This window comes from Primulina eburnea, chromosome 6 (genome assembly GCF_022965805.1).
Source record: "Primulina eburnea isolate SZY01 chromosome 6, ASM2296580v1, whole genome shotgun sequence".
NCBI classification, from domain to species: domain Eukaryota; kingdom Viridiplantae; phylum Streptophyta; class Magnoliopsida; order Lamiales; family Gesneriaceae; genus Primulina; species Primulina eburnea.
The window spans coordinates 12812435-12826190 of NC_133106.1; the positions used below are offsets into that span (position 1 = coordinate 12812435).

Below are 13756 nucleotides of genomic sequence, written 5' to 3' on the forward strand. Positions count from 1 at the left end.
ATATGCGCGACGTGTATCCGCGCATATGCGCGAGACAACCCGAGAGTTGGCATTTCTGAACATTGGTCTCGCGCATATGCGCCGAGTAAGGGCGCACATATGCGCGAGATGCCGTGTAGACACGCGCCAGGGTTTATCGCCTCGCGCATATGCGCGGAAGAGGGTCGCGCATATGCGCGAGATGTGTTGCGTGAAGGGTGCACCATTTGCCTTGATGCATGTTACGTATATATATATATATATATATATATATATATATATATATATATATATATATATATATATATATATATATATTTTTTTTTTTTTTTTATATAACAAACGTCCTTCAGAAGAAAAAGGAAGGAAATCAAGAAAACCGAGGCCAACTTTACAATTTGATTTTAGAATTCGATTTACGAGAAATCCGTCCGTTAGATTTTGAATCCGACTTTGATACTGTGTTCTTATCAACGCAGTCAACAACTGGACATTGAGGGATTGACAGAATTGGGATTCCAGACCGAAACTGCAAACGAAAGGTATAAGTCAATGTGGTATTGGGACATCGACTCAAGTAGGATGCACTTGAGTTTCCCTAAATCACATACTTATTATTATGTTTCATGATTGTGATTATTGATTTGATTAAATTCCTGTTCTATGGAGTTATAGAAGCATGCATTAGACGAGTAATCTTGTGACAGAAGTACCTGATAGTGGCGGGATAGCCATGGGCACATTGCACGATGTCACAAGATAGTGTATTGGATATAGGATCACAGTCCATGACGGTTAGGTCAGGACACTGGATGTTTGGTTATATCGACGTGGATAGAACTGGAGTCTTTTCTATTACTGTTGGTCGATATAGGAATACCTCATCTGGAAATCGGGATCTCTAGACTAGGATTGAGTCTAGTTTGAGTCGTGGAGTCACGAGCATTGTCAACAGTTTGATATTGATTATATTTCAGCTTTTGATATGTATTGTTGTTATCTATCCATGCTTTAATGTTTATCATATGATGGCATGTTTCGTTGATTTATACTGGGATTATATTCTTACCGGAATTATCCGGCTGTTGTCTTGTTTGTATGTGTACATGACAACAGGTGGGACAAGATCAGGGTCCAGGAGATGATGAGAGATCGTGATAGAGTGGAGACTTCGAACTTGGATGTATATAGGGTTTTGGCACATGATCATTAGATGTTGAACCTTAGTTTGTACCGATCTGTATATAGTACAGGACTTGTACTTTATGTTATACTGAGTTGTATATTAGTTTGATTTCACTACGTTCCGCATTTAAAAAAAAAATTATGACCTCAATTACTTGATTAATAATTGATCCTGATAACGATTAAGAATTGATTAGCGTCCGGGTCCCCACAACAGGTGGTATCAGAGCGATAGATCCTTGAGATTGAGATAGGAGCTAGTGAGCGGGGTAGATTGAGGTTTTCTTTTCTGCTTTTGAATGCTAGCATGTTTTACCGCTTTAATACCTGTTTACCTGAACTATATGATTTTGATATGGTAATGTGTATTATTGAATATGGATCAGAACCGATTTGTGGTCAAAGGTAAGATGATCAGAAAGGGACTGAGACATATTTATTATATGATTACTAACCTTTTTGATATTCAGATATGCCTCCGAGAAGAGTACCAGAACATGGTAGCACGTCCAATCCTCCAATGGACGTTACGGCTACTTCAATGGAGACATTGTTAAAAAGGTTTCAGTCTTTCCATCCACCGACTTTGAGGGGTACAGAGAATTCTGTGGAGTGTGAGAGTTGGTTGGACGATATCGAGATGATGTTCGAGTCTCTAGAGTATACTGACGAGCTAAGGGTGAAGCTGATAGGACACCAGTTACATGACGTTGCTAAAAACTGGTGGATCACAACAAAACGGACATTGGAACACCGAGGTACGACTATTACCTGGAATGTGTTTAGAACTGGATTCTATCAGAGGTTCTTTCCAGTGTCTTATAGAAAGGACAAGGGAGCCGAATTTGCTAATTTGAGACAGGGCCAGCTTAACATTGAGGAATATGTGGCCAAGTTCTCTTCACTGTTGCGATTTGCTCCACATGTGGCTGAACATGATGAGGCCGTTGCGGACCAGTTCATAAATGGCCTAAATCCTGAAATATTTACGTTTGTAAACACTGGGAGACCGAAAAATTTTACCGACGCCTTGAACAGAGCCAAGGGAGTCGAAGCCGGTCTGATGAGACAGAGAGAAGCTTCGTTTTTGCTTCCAGCACCGGGACAACAAGAACCACCTCCTCGATTTGAAGGTGGCAGCAGTAGTAGCAAGAAGAAGGATTTCTTGAAGGCTAAAGGGAAGCAGTTCAAGAAGTCCGGAAGCAGTTCTTCAAGCTCTGGGAGTCCTCTTCAGAGACAGAGCTATTCTAGACCTATTTGCAATACTTGTGGAGGGAAGCATCCCACTGAGCAGTGACGAGGAGTGTAATGCCCGGAAATGTTAAAAATGTGAAGGGTACAATGTTGGAACAGATTCAGTGGCGCCCGAACGGTAGAAAAGTCCCGCCCGAGCGCCATTGTTCAACAATGTTATGCTTTGGACAGAACCTTCTGCGCCCGAGCGCTACATTTTGACCGCCCGAGCGCCAAAGTGTCATTCGAAAAGTGTTGGACAGAGACTGTCGCGCCCGAGCGCTACATTCTTACCGCCCGAGCTCCGCCTGAAATGTGTAAAATTTTAAAGAAGACACGTATGAGATTACATGCAATATATATAATGTGTTGTCTTCACTTTCCTTCATTCAGACAACAAGAACCGAGAGCAAGCTTATTCCCTCAAGCTTTCCATGATAGAATTAGTATTGTGAATGATTTAATTATCCGAATTGTATTCCGAGTCCGGATTTGTGATCCTTGCAACAAGAACTAGCAAAGGATGTAAGTATTGTTCATTTGCAGCATGTTTCGAAATATATGTGTTGGAGAAATTATGATTTTGTTGAAAAGATGTGTTCTTGACATGTTGAGTTTGATAAATTCGTTACCGGTTTGATTTTTGGATACCGTACGTGGTTATTTCGAAATTCCAGCATGTATGAATTGAGCATGTTACATTGGGTTTTGATGAGAGATTATTATTGTTTGAGTTAGCGGTATGGCGAGACTACGCCGTTATGCCGTCAAGTTATATCAAAACCGAGTATTGATTTGTATATGAGTTGCTTGAATTGTATATTGATAGAATGTATGTCTACATTGCCTTTCAGAGTTATTATTGTCAGACTCGACATTCCGATTTCAAGATCTCGACAGACATTGTGCGACGAAAGGTATAATTCATGTGGTCACGGGATTGCACAACTCGATTCAGATTTGATACGAGTTTCCATAAATCACATACTAGGCTGTTATTATTACATTTGATTATGTAATGTCTTGTTTATTGATTTATATTCGAGTCCTGAGATAGGAGATATTGGCAGATCGGCCAAAACTAGACGTTTCGATGTATCGTCGCATAATAGTAGATTTGCTCTATGTGTAGACCCTCGATACAGAGTTCCGAAGTCTAGGAATAAGACGTACCGTTACCCCGAGTGGCTGGGTAGGTGACAGACCGTCTTATTCACACCGGGATCCCTAGACTAGAAATGAATCGAGTCAAGAACTAGATGTGAATACAGATTTGTATTCCTTTGCATGTTTTAGATTTTAATTCATGTTATTCGATTTATGCTATGCTTTTGTACATGATTTATTACATTGCATGCATACATGTTTTATACTGGGATTTGTTCTCACCGGAGTTATCCGGCTGTTGTCTTGTCTGTATGTGTGCTTGACAACAGGTGGGGCAGGTATAGGGTCACGACGATGAAGAGAGAGTTTTTAGCGTGGAGATCTCGGGTGTAGAAGAAACTACTACTTCTTGTACTAGACTTGTACTTGGATTTGAACACTAGTTGTATGTTGGTACCAAATAGATCTTGTATGTACCTTATGTTTGTTAGAATAATACCGATCATGTTATGTTTAATTTACGTTTGATTTAATGTAAAAGCGGAAAAAAAAATTGACCCGTAATTTATTATAAAGATCCGATTAATCCCAGATAGATTCGAATTAGAACCCGGGTCCCCACAAAGATTGTTTGGCAGCTGCCGTATCTGCAAACAACAAGGACACTTTGCCCGAGTGTGTCCCCAGAGAGGTGCCCGGGGATCCCAGGTAGCTGAGTCATCTGGATCAGTGGCTCAGACAGGCAGACGACCATCTGCTGTTCATTCTTTTCGGCCAGCACCATCTACTCAGTCACAGCAGAGGCCAGGAGGAAGCCAGACAGTAAGCCAGCCTCCTAGACAGCAGGCCCGAGTTTTTTCTTTGACCGAGGAGCAGGCACAGGATGTACCTGATGATGTTGTGGCAGGTAACTGTTTTATTTCTGGTTATCCTGCATACGTATTGATTGATATTGGTGCATCGCATACTTTTATTTCTAAGAGGTTTGCACTGAGTCATGCATTAGCTATTGAGTCATTGTCTGCGGTAGTGTCTGTTACTTTTCTGTTAGGGACAGATTTGATATCGGTGAAGTCTGTGAAATCTTGTATACTGCAGTACGATGGGCATACGATTGAGTTAGATTGTATTGTGCTTGGTTTATCTGATTTTGATTGTATTATCGGTATCGATATATTAACCAAGTACCGAGCTACAGTTAACTGTTTTCACAAGATAGTGAGATTCAGACCTGAAATGGCTGAAGAATGGAAATTTTACGGTAAGGGTTCTCGAGCTAGAATTCCTTTGATATCCGCGATAAATATGACCCGATTATTGCAGAAAGGAGCGGATGGATTCCTGGTATATTCAATTGATTTACTGAAGTCGAGCCCATCATTGGCGGATTTGCCAGTGGTGTGTGAGTTTGCTGATGTCTTTCTATATGAGATTCCTGGATTACCTCCGATTCGAGAAATAGACTTCAGCATTGAGTTGATTCCAGGAACAGTTCCGATTTCGAGGGCTCCGTACAGGATGGCACCGATCGAGTTGAAAGAGTTGAAAGAACAGTTAGAAGATCTACTGGCCAAGGGGTATATCAGACCGAGTGTATCCCCTTGGGGTGCTCCAGTACTATTCGTGAGGAAGAAGGATGGGTCGATGAGACTTTGTATTGATTACCGGCAACTGAATAAGGCAACGGTAAAGAATAAATATCCATTGTCTCGTATTGATGATTTATTTGATCAGTTGCAGGGTTCTTCGGTGTATTCCAAGATCGATCTGAGATCTGGATACCATCAACTGAGAGTCAGGGATTCTGATATCTCAAAGACAGCATTCAGAACCAGGTATGGACACTATGAATTTATTGTCATGCCATTTGGTTTGACAAATGCACCAGCGTTATTTATGGGATTAATGAACCGTGTCTTTCAGAAATATCTCGATGATTTTGTGATTATTTTCATCGATGATATTTTGATCTATTCAAAGAATGTGATGGAGCATGCTGAGCATTTAAGAACTGTGTTGAGAATTTTGAGGGCGGAGAAATTATATGCTAAACTATCGAAATGCGAATTCTGGTTGAAACAGGTGGTGTTTCTGGGGCATATTATATCCGGAGACGGGATATCTGTTGATCCCAGTAAGGTTGAGGCAATGATTTTTTGGCCGAGACCGACATCTGTACCAGAGATTCGCAGCTTTATGGGTTTGTGATAAAGATAAAATATTGTATATTAATTAAATGTTTTATTATATAAATATATAGTTTTTGTTTTATTAAATGTTTAAATATTATATGTTTTATAATAAATTTATAAAATATAAGTTGTTGTGTAATTATAAGTTTTTACTATTTTTACAGATTCGATAAAACACGAATAAACTTGGCGTTGCAAATGGGATTAAGATGATTCTTGGACCTGTAGAAAGTTGATGTTAATATCTACAATATTGATGGAAAGCATGAGATAAAAATCTTCTCACAAGTGGGATCAAATTATGCAACAAATAAAGTTACCAAAGGAGTGGCAGTTTTACCATGCTCTAGTATTTTGACCATATCTCTCAAATTACTTGGTCAAATGGTTTGAAAAAATTACCACAACTAGACAACTCAATTATCCACATGTTTCTTTTTATGTGAAGAAGCAAATTCGGAGAAGAAGATTTTCAAAAGTGATGTGTATTAAAATATTAATTTCTTGGAACACCAATGAAGACTTATGTGTAAAAAAATAATATTTTATTTGTGGTTGCCTCCCCAAATTTGGCTATAAATAGGGGTGCATTGTAATGTATTGAGATATCCCTCATTCTATGAACAAACCTTTGATTTCATAATATTTCTCTCTATATTTTTCCTTTATTTCTTCATTTAAATACAATTAGCATGTTAATTTCATATTCAAAGTTTTACACTTTGAATAATGAATAGCTAACTTCCTAAAGTTGAGATGATAAGGTGAAACTCTTGGCATGATAATAAGGTTATTAAAAGGTAAGAATCTATGTTTTATATTATTTTATCATTATTTATTGTTTATGTTATATTTATTTCTTTAAGCATTTTTATACCCTACTTATAAGTGGGAGTTTTGATTTATTGTTGCTATTTGTTACACTAAATTCTTGGAACCATTTAAATGTTAATTTGGTATTACCAACCATTTAAAGTGGATGTCTTGATTTATTAAATATAAATATATTATAATATTAAATTTTTTGGAACCATTTAAATGTTAGTTTGGTTTTACCAACTATTTAACTTGGATTCCTTAATTTACTATATATAAATATATCATAATAATATTTTCTTGGTACCATTTAAATGTTAGTTTGGTTTTACCAACTATTTAAAGTGGGAACCTTGATTTAGTGTATACAAATATATATATAGCACAATAAATACCTGACCACATTTATTAGTTTTGGTATATATTATATATTTATGAGATAATAATTTATAACATAATATAAATATGATTATTTAATATATTGAAACCATTTTATTAAGTGAATTTCAATATTGTTCGTTAATGTTAACTTTATTAAAGTACCAAGAGTGGATCCTTTAATCTCAACTACTTAAATTAAAATTTTAACAATTAAAATTTACCCATTAAATATTCAAACAATTAAAATTAAAAAGAAACAAAAACAAAAACAAAACAAAAAGACATTGTAGTGGACTTGTAATTACCTTAGCTTCCCCGTGGATACGATATTCGGACTCACCGAATTATATTACTTGTGGACAACCTGCTCTTGGGAGTGCAACAATCAAAGTCGCAACAAGTTTTTGGCGCCGTTGCCGGGGAAGTATAATTTAATTTCAAACCTATTTAATATTTTTTATAGTTTATTTTTCTTTATTTGAATTTTTATGGCTTTTGTGTGTTTTTTTTTCTTTTTCTTTTGCATTTGCATGAGCATTTGGTCATTCGAAACAACCCTTTATTTTTAAAAAAACATGGCGGAAGAACCCATCCAAGAAAATGAAGATGAAATTCAATCTCAACATGATCATGATAGACGAAGAACACTTAGAGATCACATGAATCCTACACGTACTAGTGCACATTCATGTCTAGTTTTTCCCCCTGCTGCATCTCATTTTAATTTTAAGCCTGGTATTATCCAACTTTTACCCAATTTTCATGGCTTAGATTCTGAAAATCCATACATACATTTACGAGAGTTTGAATAAGTGTGCAACACATATAATGATCTAAATTGTAGCATGAACACCATTCAACTTAAGCTTTTTCCTTTTTCTTTAAAAGATAAAGCTAAAACTTGGCTACAAAATCTTAGATCGGGATCCATTCAAACTTGGGATGAATTGCAACAACAATTTTTGAAAAAGTTTTTTCCATCTCATAGAACAAATTCTCTCAAAAGGCAAAATCATCACTTTCACTCAAAAACAAGGAGAAACTTTTTATCAGTGTTGGGATAGATACAAAGAATTGCTTAATCTTTGTCCACATCATGGTTTTGAAATTTGGAGAGTTGTTTCTCAATTTTATGAAGGCTTAACACCTAAAGATAGGCAAATGGTTGAATTTATGTGTAATGGAACATTTGAAGATAAAGATCCAAACGAGGCAATTGAGTATCTCGATTCATTAGCTGAAAATGCTCAAATTTGGGACACTATAGGTACAATCGAACCCTCAAACAAGATTCAATCTCCTACATCTGGTGGAGGTATGTACACTCTGAAAGATGAACATGATCTTCAAGCTAGATTTACCTCTTTGGCAAGAAAAGTTGAGGCACTTGAATTGAAAAAGAATGGTCAATTAAAATCTGTTCAAGAAATTGTGTGTCACATCTGTGATACAAGTGATCATTTTACAAAAGATTGTCCCACTTTGCCCTCTTTTAAAGAATGTCTCCACGAACAAGCCAATATTTTGAACAATTTCAAAAGGCCAAATTTTGAACCATTTTCTCAAAATTACAATCCAGGTTGGCGAAATCATCCAAATTTTAGTTGGAGGAATGATAATGCTGCACAATTTTCACAACCACATTTCCAAAATCAACAAAATTTTCAAAATTATGCACCTTATGTTCCTCCACCTAAAAGAAATTTGGAAGATACATTGAATTCTTTCATTGCAAAGCAAGAGTCTATCAATACTCAAACTGCTCAAACCATGACAGATTTGAAAGATACTCTTGCTAAATTTTCATCTGCACTTAATGTTCTTGAGAAAGGTAAATTTCCTTCACAACCTCTGCCTAATCCCAAGGATCATCATTCACAAACTGGAACTTCTGGAACTCAACCGATGGATCAGGTAAAATCTGTTATTACCCTTCGAAGTGGTAAGGTTGTGAAAAAATCCATTCTTGAACCTTGTGAAGATGATGATAAATCAACTTCAAAGGGTAAGGAAGTGGAACCCATAACTTCCGAAGAGGAGGTTCAACAGACAGTGTCACCACCATTCCCTCATGCATTGAAAAATACAAAAAAATCAAATTTGAATTCTGATATATATATGATATTTTTAAACAAGTAAAAGTTAATATTCCTTTATTAGATGCAATAAAACAGGTACCATCATATGATAAATTTTTGAAAGACTTGTGCACTGTGAAAAGAAAATTGAATGTGAAAAAGAAAGCATTTTTAGCCGAACAAGTAAGTGCAATCATTCAAAATAATAATACTTTGAAATACAAAGACCCTGGTTGTCCTACTATTTCATGTATTATTGGAGAACGAAAGATTAAAAAAGCCTTGCTTGATCTTGGAGCTATTGTTAATTTACTTCCATATTCAGTTTATCAAGAACTCAATCTAGGCGAGTTAAAATCTACTTTGGTAACACTTTTACTTGCTGATAGATCTGTTAAAGTGCCAAGAGGTATGGTAGAAGACGTGTTGGTCCAAGTTGATAACTTTGTATACCCTGTCGATTTCATAGTTTTAGATACACAACCTATCGAAGCTTGTAATGCAATTCCTGTAATTCTGGGTCGTCCATTTTTAGCAACTTCTAATGCTCTTATAAATTGCAGGAATGGAATAATGAAGTTGTCATTTGGTAACACGACCTTGGAGCTCAATGTTTTTAATCTTTGTAAGCAACCACATGACAAAGGAGATGAAAGTGAAGATGAAAATCTTATTGAAACTCTTGTGGAAGAAAACATTCAAGAAGGGAGTACTCGTGATCAATTAGATATTTGTTCAATTGAAACTGTTAAAGAAAATATTGAAATTGATCTTGATGATTTTATCAGGTATCACTCGTTACCAGGATCAGAGAAAGAATTTGATGCAAAATATGAGAACAAAGACGAACCACCCATATTGGAGTTAAAACCCTTGCCAGAAGAATTGAAGTATGCATTTCTTGGAGAAGATGAAACATATCCGGTGGTAATTTCTTCCAAACTAGAAAGTGATCAAGAAGGTAAATTAGTTGATATGCTTAAAAGACATAAAAATGCAATTGGTTGGACACTAAAAGATCTCAAGGGCATTAATCTACTAATTTGCACACACAAAATTCATTTAGAAGAAAATGCTAAAACATCTCAACAACCACAAAGGAGATTAAATCCACACATGAAAGATGTTGTGAAAACTGAAGTTCTCAAATTACTTGATGTTGGGATTATCTACCCTATTTCTGATAGTAAGTGGGTAAGCCCAACACAAGTAGTTCCGAAAAAATCTGGCATCACAGTGATAAAAAATGAAAAAGGTGAATTGTTAGCAAGTCGAGTCCCATCTAGTTGGCGGATGTGTATTGATTATAGAAAATTAAATGACGCCACTAGAAAAGATCATTTTCCATTACCATTTTTGGACCAAATTTTAGAAAGAGTAGCAGGTCATCCATACTATTGTTTTCTTGATGGATATTCAGGTTATTATCAAATTCCCATTGCACTGAAGATCAAGATAAAACTACATTCACATGTCCTTTTGGAACATTTGCATTTAGAAGGATGCCATTTGGATTATACAATGCCCCAGCAACATTTCAAAGATGTATTCTAAGCATTTTTTGCGACATAGTTGAAAATTGTTTGGAAATTTTCATGGATGATTTAACTGTCTTTGGGAATACATTTGATAATTGTTTTGAAAATTTGGAAAAAGTTTTAAAAAGATGCGAGGAAAAAGGTCTTATTTTAAATTGGGAAAAATGTCATTGCATGATTACTTCTGGAATTGTTTTGGGACATGTCGTGTCATCTCATAGAATTGAATTTGATAAAGCAAAAGTTGATGTCATTGCCAATTTACCCCCTCCAAAAACCATTAAAGAAATTCGCTCATTTTTGGGACATGCTGGATTTTATAGGAGGTTTATAAAGGACTTTAGTTTAATATCTAAACCCATTTGTAACCTCTTAACAAAAGACACTGCATTTGAGTGGACTCAAGAATGTCAAAATGCTTTTGATAAAATCATTCGACATTTAACATCAGCTCCTATCATGCAACCTCCTGATTGGTCTTTACCATTTGAAATCATGTGTGATGCGAGTGATTATGCAGTCGATGCAGTATTGGGTCAAAGAAGAAACGGTAATCCTTATGTGATATATTATGCAAGTAGAACTTTAAACAATGCTCAAATGAATTACTCCACAACTGAAAAAGAACTACTTGCTTTAATATTTGCATTAGATAAATTTCGTTCTTATTTGATTGGATCAACGACTATTGTGTTTACTGATCATTCTGCTATTAGATATTTGTTGACCAAACAGAATGCAAAGCCACGACTGATACGATGGATTTTGTTGCTCCAAGAATTTGACATTGTGATCAAAGATAAAAAAGGAACCGAGAATGTCGTAGCCGATCATTTATCGAGACTAGTAACAGGATCATCTTGTGAAATAACACCAATTAACGATAATTTTCCTGATGAACATCTATTTTCAGTTACTACTACACCTTGGTTTGCTAACATAGTAAATTTTCTTGTGACGGGAAAAATGCCACCGCAATGGAGTTCTCAAGATAAAAGAAAATTTTTGAATGAGGTAAAAAACTTTTATTGGGATGATCCGTATCTGTCAAGTATTGTCCGGATCAAATTTTTCGACGTTGCATACCTGAAAATGAGGTAAGTAGTGTCATTAAATTTTGTCATTCAGAAACATGCGGAGGACATTTTTCTTCAAAGAAAACGGCTGCAAAAATCTTGCAATGTGGATTTTATAGGCCCACTTTGTTTAAAGACACCCACGAAATCTGCAAGATCTGTGAAAATTGTCAAAAATTGGGTGCGATTTCAAAATGAAACATGATGCCTTTGAATCCTATCATTGAAATTGAAATTTTTGACTGTTGGGGAATTGATTTTATGGGACCTTTTTCACCGTCGTTTGGATATTTGTATATTTTAGTTGCAGTTGATTATGTTTCCAAATGGATAGAGGCAATTCCATGTCGAACAAATGATCATAAAATCGTCATCAAATTTTTAAAAGAAAATATTTTTAGTAGATTTGGAATTCCTCGAGCCATGATAAGTGATGGGGGAACTCACTTTGTTAATAAACTGTTTGCTTCATTAATGAAAAAATAAGGTATTACTCATAAAGTAACTACTCCTTATCATCCTCAAACAAATGGACAAGTTGAATTAGCTAATAGGGAGATAAAGCAAATTTTGGAAAAAACTGTTAACCCAAATAGAAAAGATTGATCTCTGCGACTTAATGATGCACTTTGGGCATATCGAACAGCTTTTAAAACATCATTGAATATGTCTCCCTATAGGTTGATTTATGGAAAACATTGTTACTTGCCTGTGGAATTGGAACATAAAGCTTATTAGGCGATCAAAACTTTAAATTCAAGCATGGATGATGCCAAAAAATTGCGTAAATTGCAACTTAATGAACTTGATGAACTCAGAAATGACGCGTATGAGAATTAAAGGATTTATAAAGCAAAAATCAAATCATTTCATGATAAAACAATTCTTAGAAAATATTTTGATATTGGTAAAAAAGTTTTGCTTTATAATTCTCGACTTCACATATTCCCAGGAAAATTACGATCAAGATGGACAGAACTTAAAATCATTGTTCAACAGCAAGTAAACATCTCCTTTGGCCTTGGCAGAAACTCTTGCTCCATTGCCCATCCTCAAGAAGGTTTCACATTCCCTAAGCCTTCTACTTCTTCCCATCACCTGTAACTCATTACAGAGATGTGAGTCACAATCGGTATCCAATACCCAAGAAGTAGAGTTAATTGAAATGTTTACTTCAATGTAGAACATATCGTTTCCAGAACCCTTCTGGGCAACATATTCTCTGCAGTTACGCCTCCAATGTCCAGGCTTTTTGCAGTGATGATAAATATCAGCAGTCTTGTTAGCTTTTACTGGTGTGGCTGCCACAACGGGATTCGGCGCTTGACTCTTCAAGGGCACGTTCTTCTTGGAACATTGGAAAGAACGGTTCTTTCCCTTCCCACGTGGACCAATCTTCGTACCAGATGAAGAATCCACATGAAGAACCGACTTCTCATCATTCATGGAAGCCTGCATATAACACTCGGCTTTCAAGTCATGGTCACACCATTCCTTGTAAGTCTGCAATTCCTCAAGAGTGCAATCAGTCGGAGCCTCAACAGGGGGCGACTTAATAAGTGTATATGCTATCCTTTCCGAATTAAAGACGTTTTTCAGATTTCTTAGCCATTTGACGTAATTAGGTCCGGTTAATTCGTGTTTGTCGAGTATTACAGATAGCGGATTGCGAATCAAAGACATTGTCAAAAAGTATTGAAAAGTAAACAGATCAATGTTAATGACTATTTTAAAATATTTAGTAAGATATAAATATGGACTTTTACTTTATAAATGTTTACTCCCACTGTTTTGACATCTTTCACTACTCTCTAGTGAAAACGGGAAACTCCTTTCCTCAGTACGTACGTAAGGTCCAATTAGCGTATTATGATCCCGAATAATATCAGCCAATCACAATTCCTAAAAGGTAGTTTCCAATTGCATCTCCATGCAACCCTCTACGTAAACTTTTGTCTCACGTTTGATTAAGACCCAATAATACGACGTCATTCATCTTTACGTGTCAAGCCTTACCCATCGATGTTGAACCTTAATGGACGGTCGCCATGAGTTCCCTCAATAATATGCGAAATCATGGGAGTTCCACGTAGTTCACATCACCATGTCAATGGATGTCACAGCTTTCCAGCACCCAGGGCCCCCCCAATAATATGAGCCGAGCCTCGAGC

General features: G+C 36.2%; 1 pseudogene; it reads left to right on the forward strand.

The window, feature by feature from the left end:
* Positions 1-8054: 8054 nt before the first annotated feature.
* Positions 8055-12871, forward strand: LOC140835324 (uncharacterized; annotated as a pseudogene).
* The last annotated feature ends 885 nt before the right edge of the window (positions 12872-13756 follow it).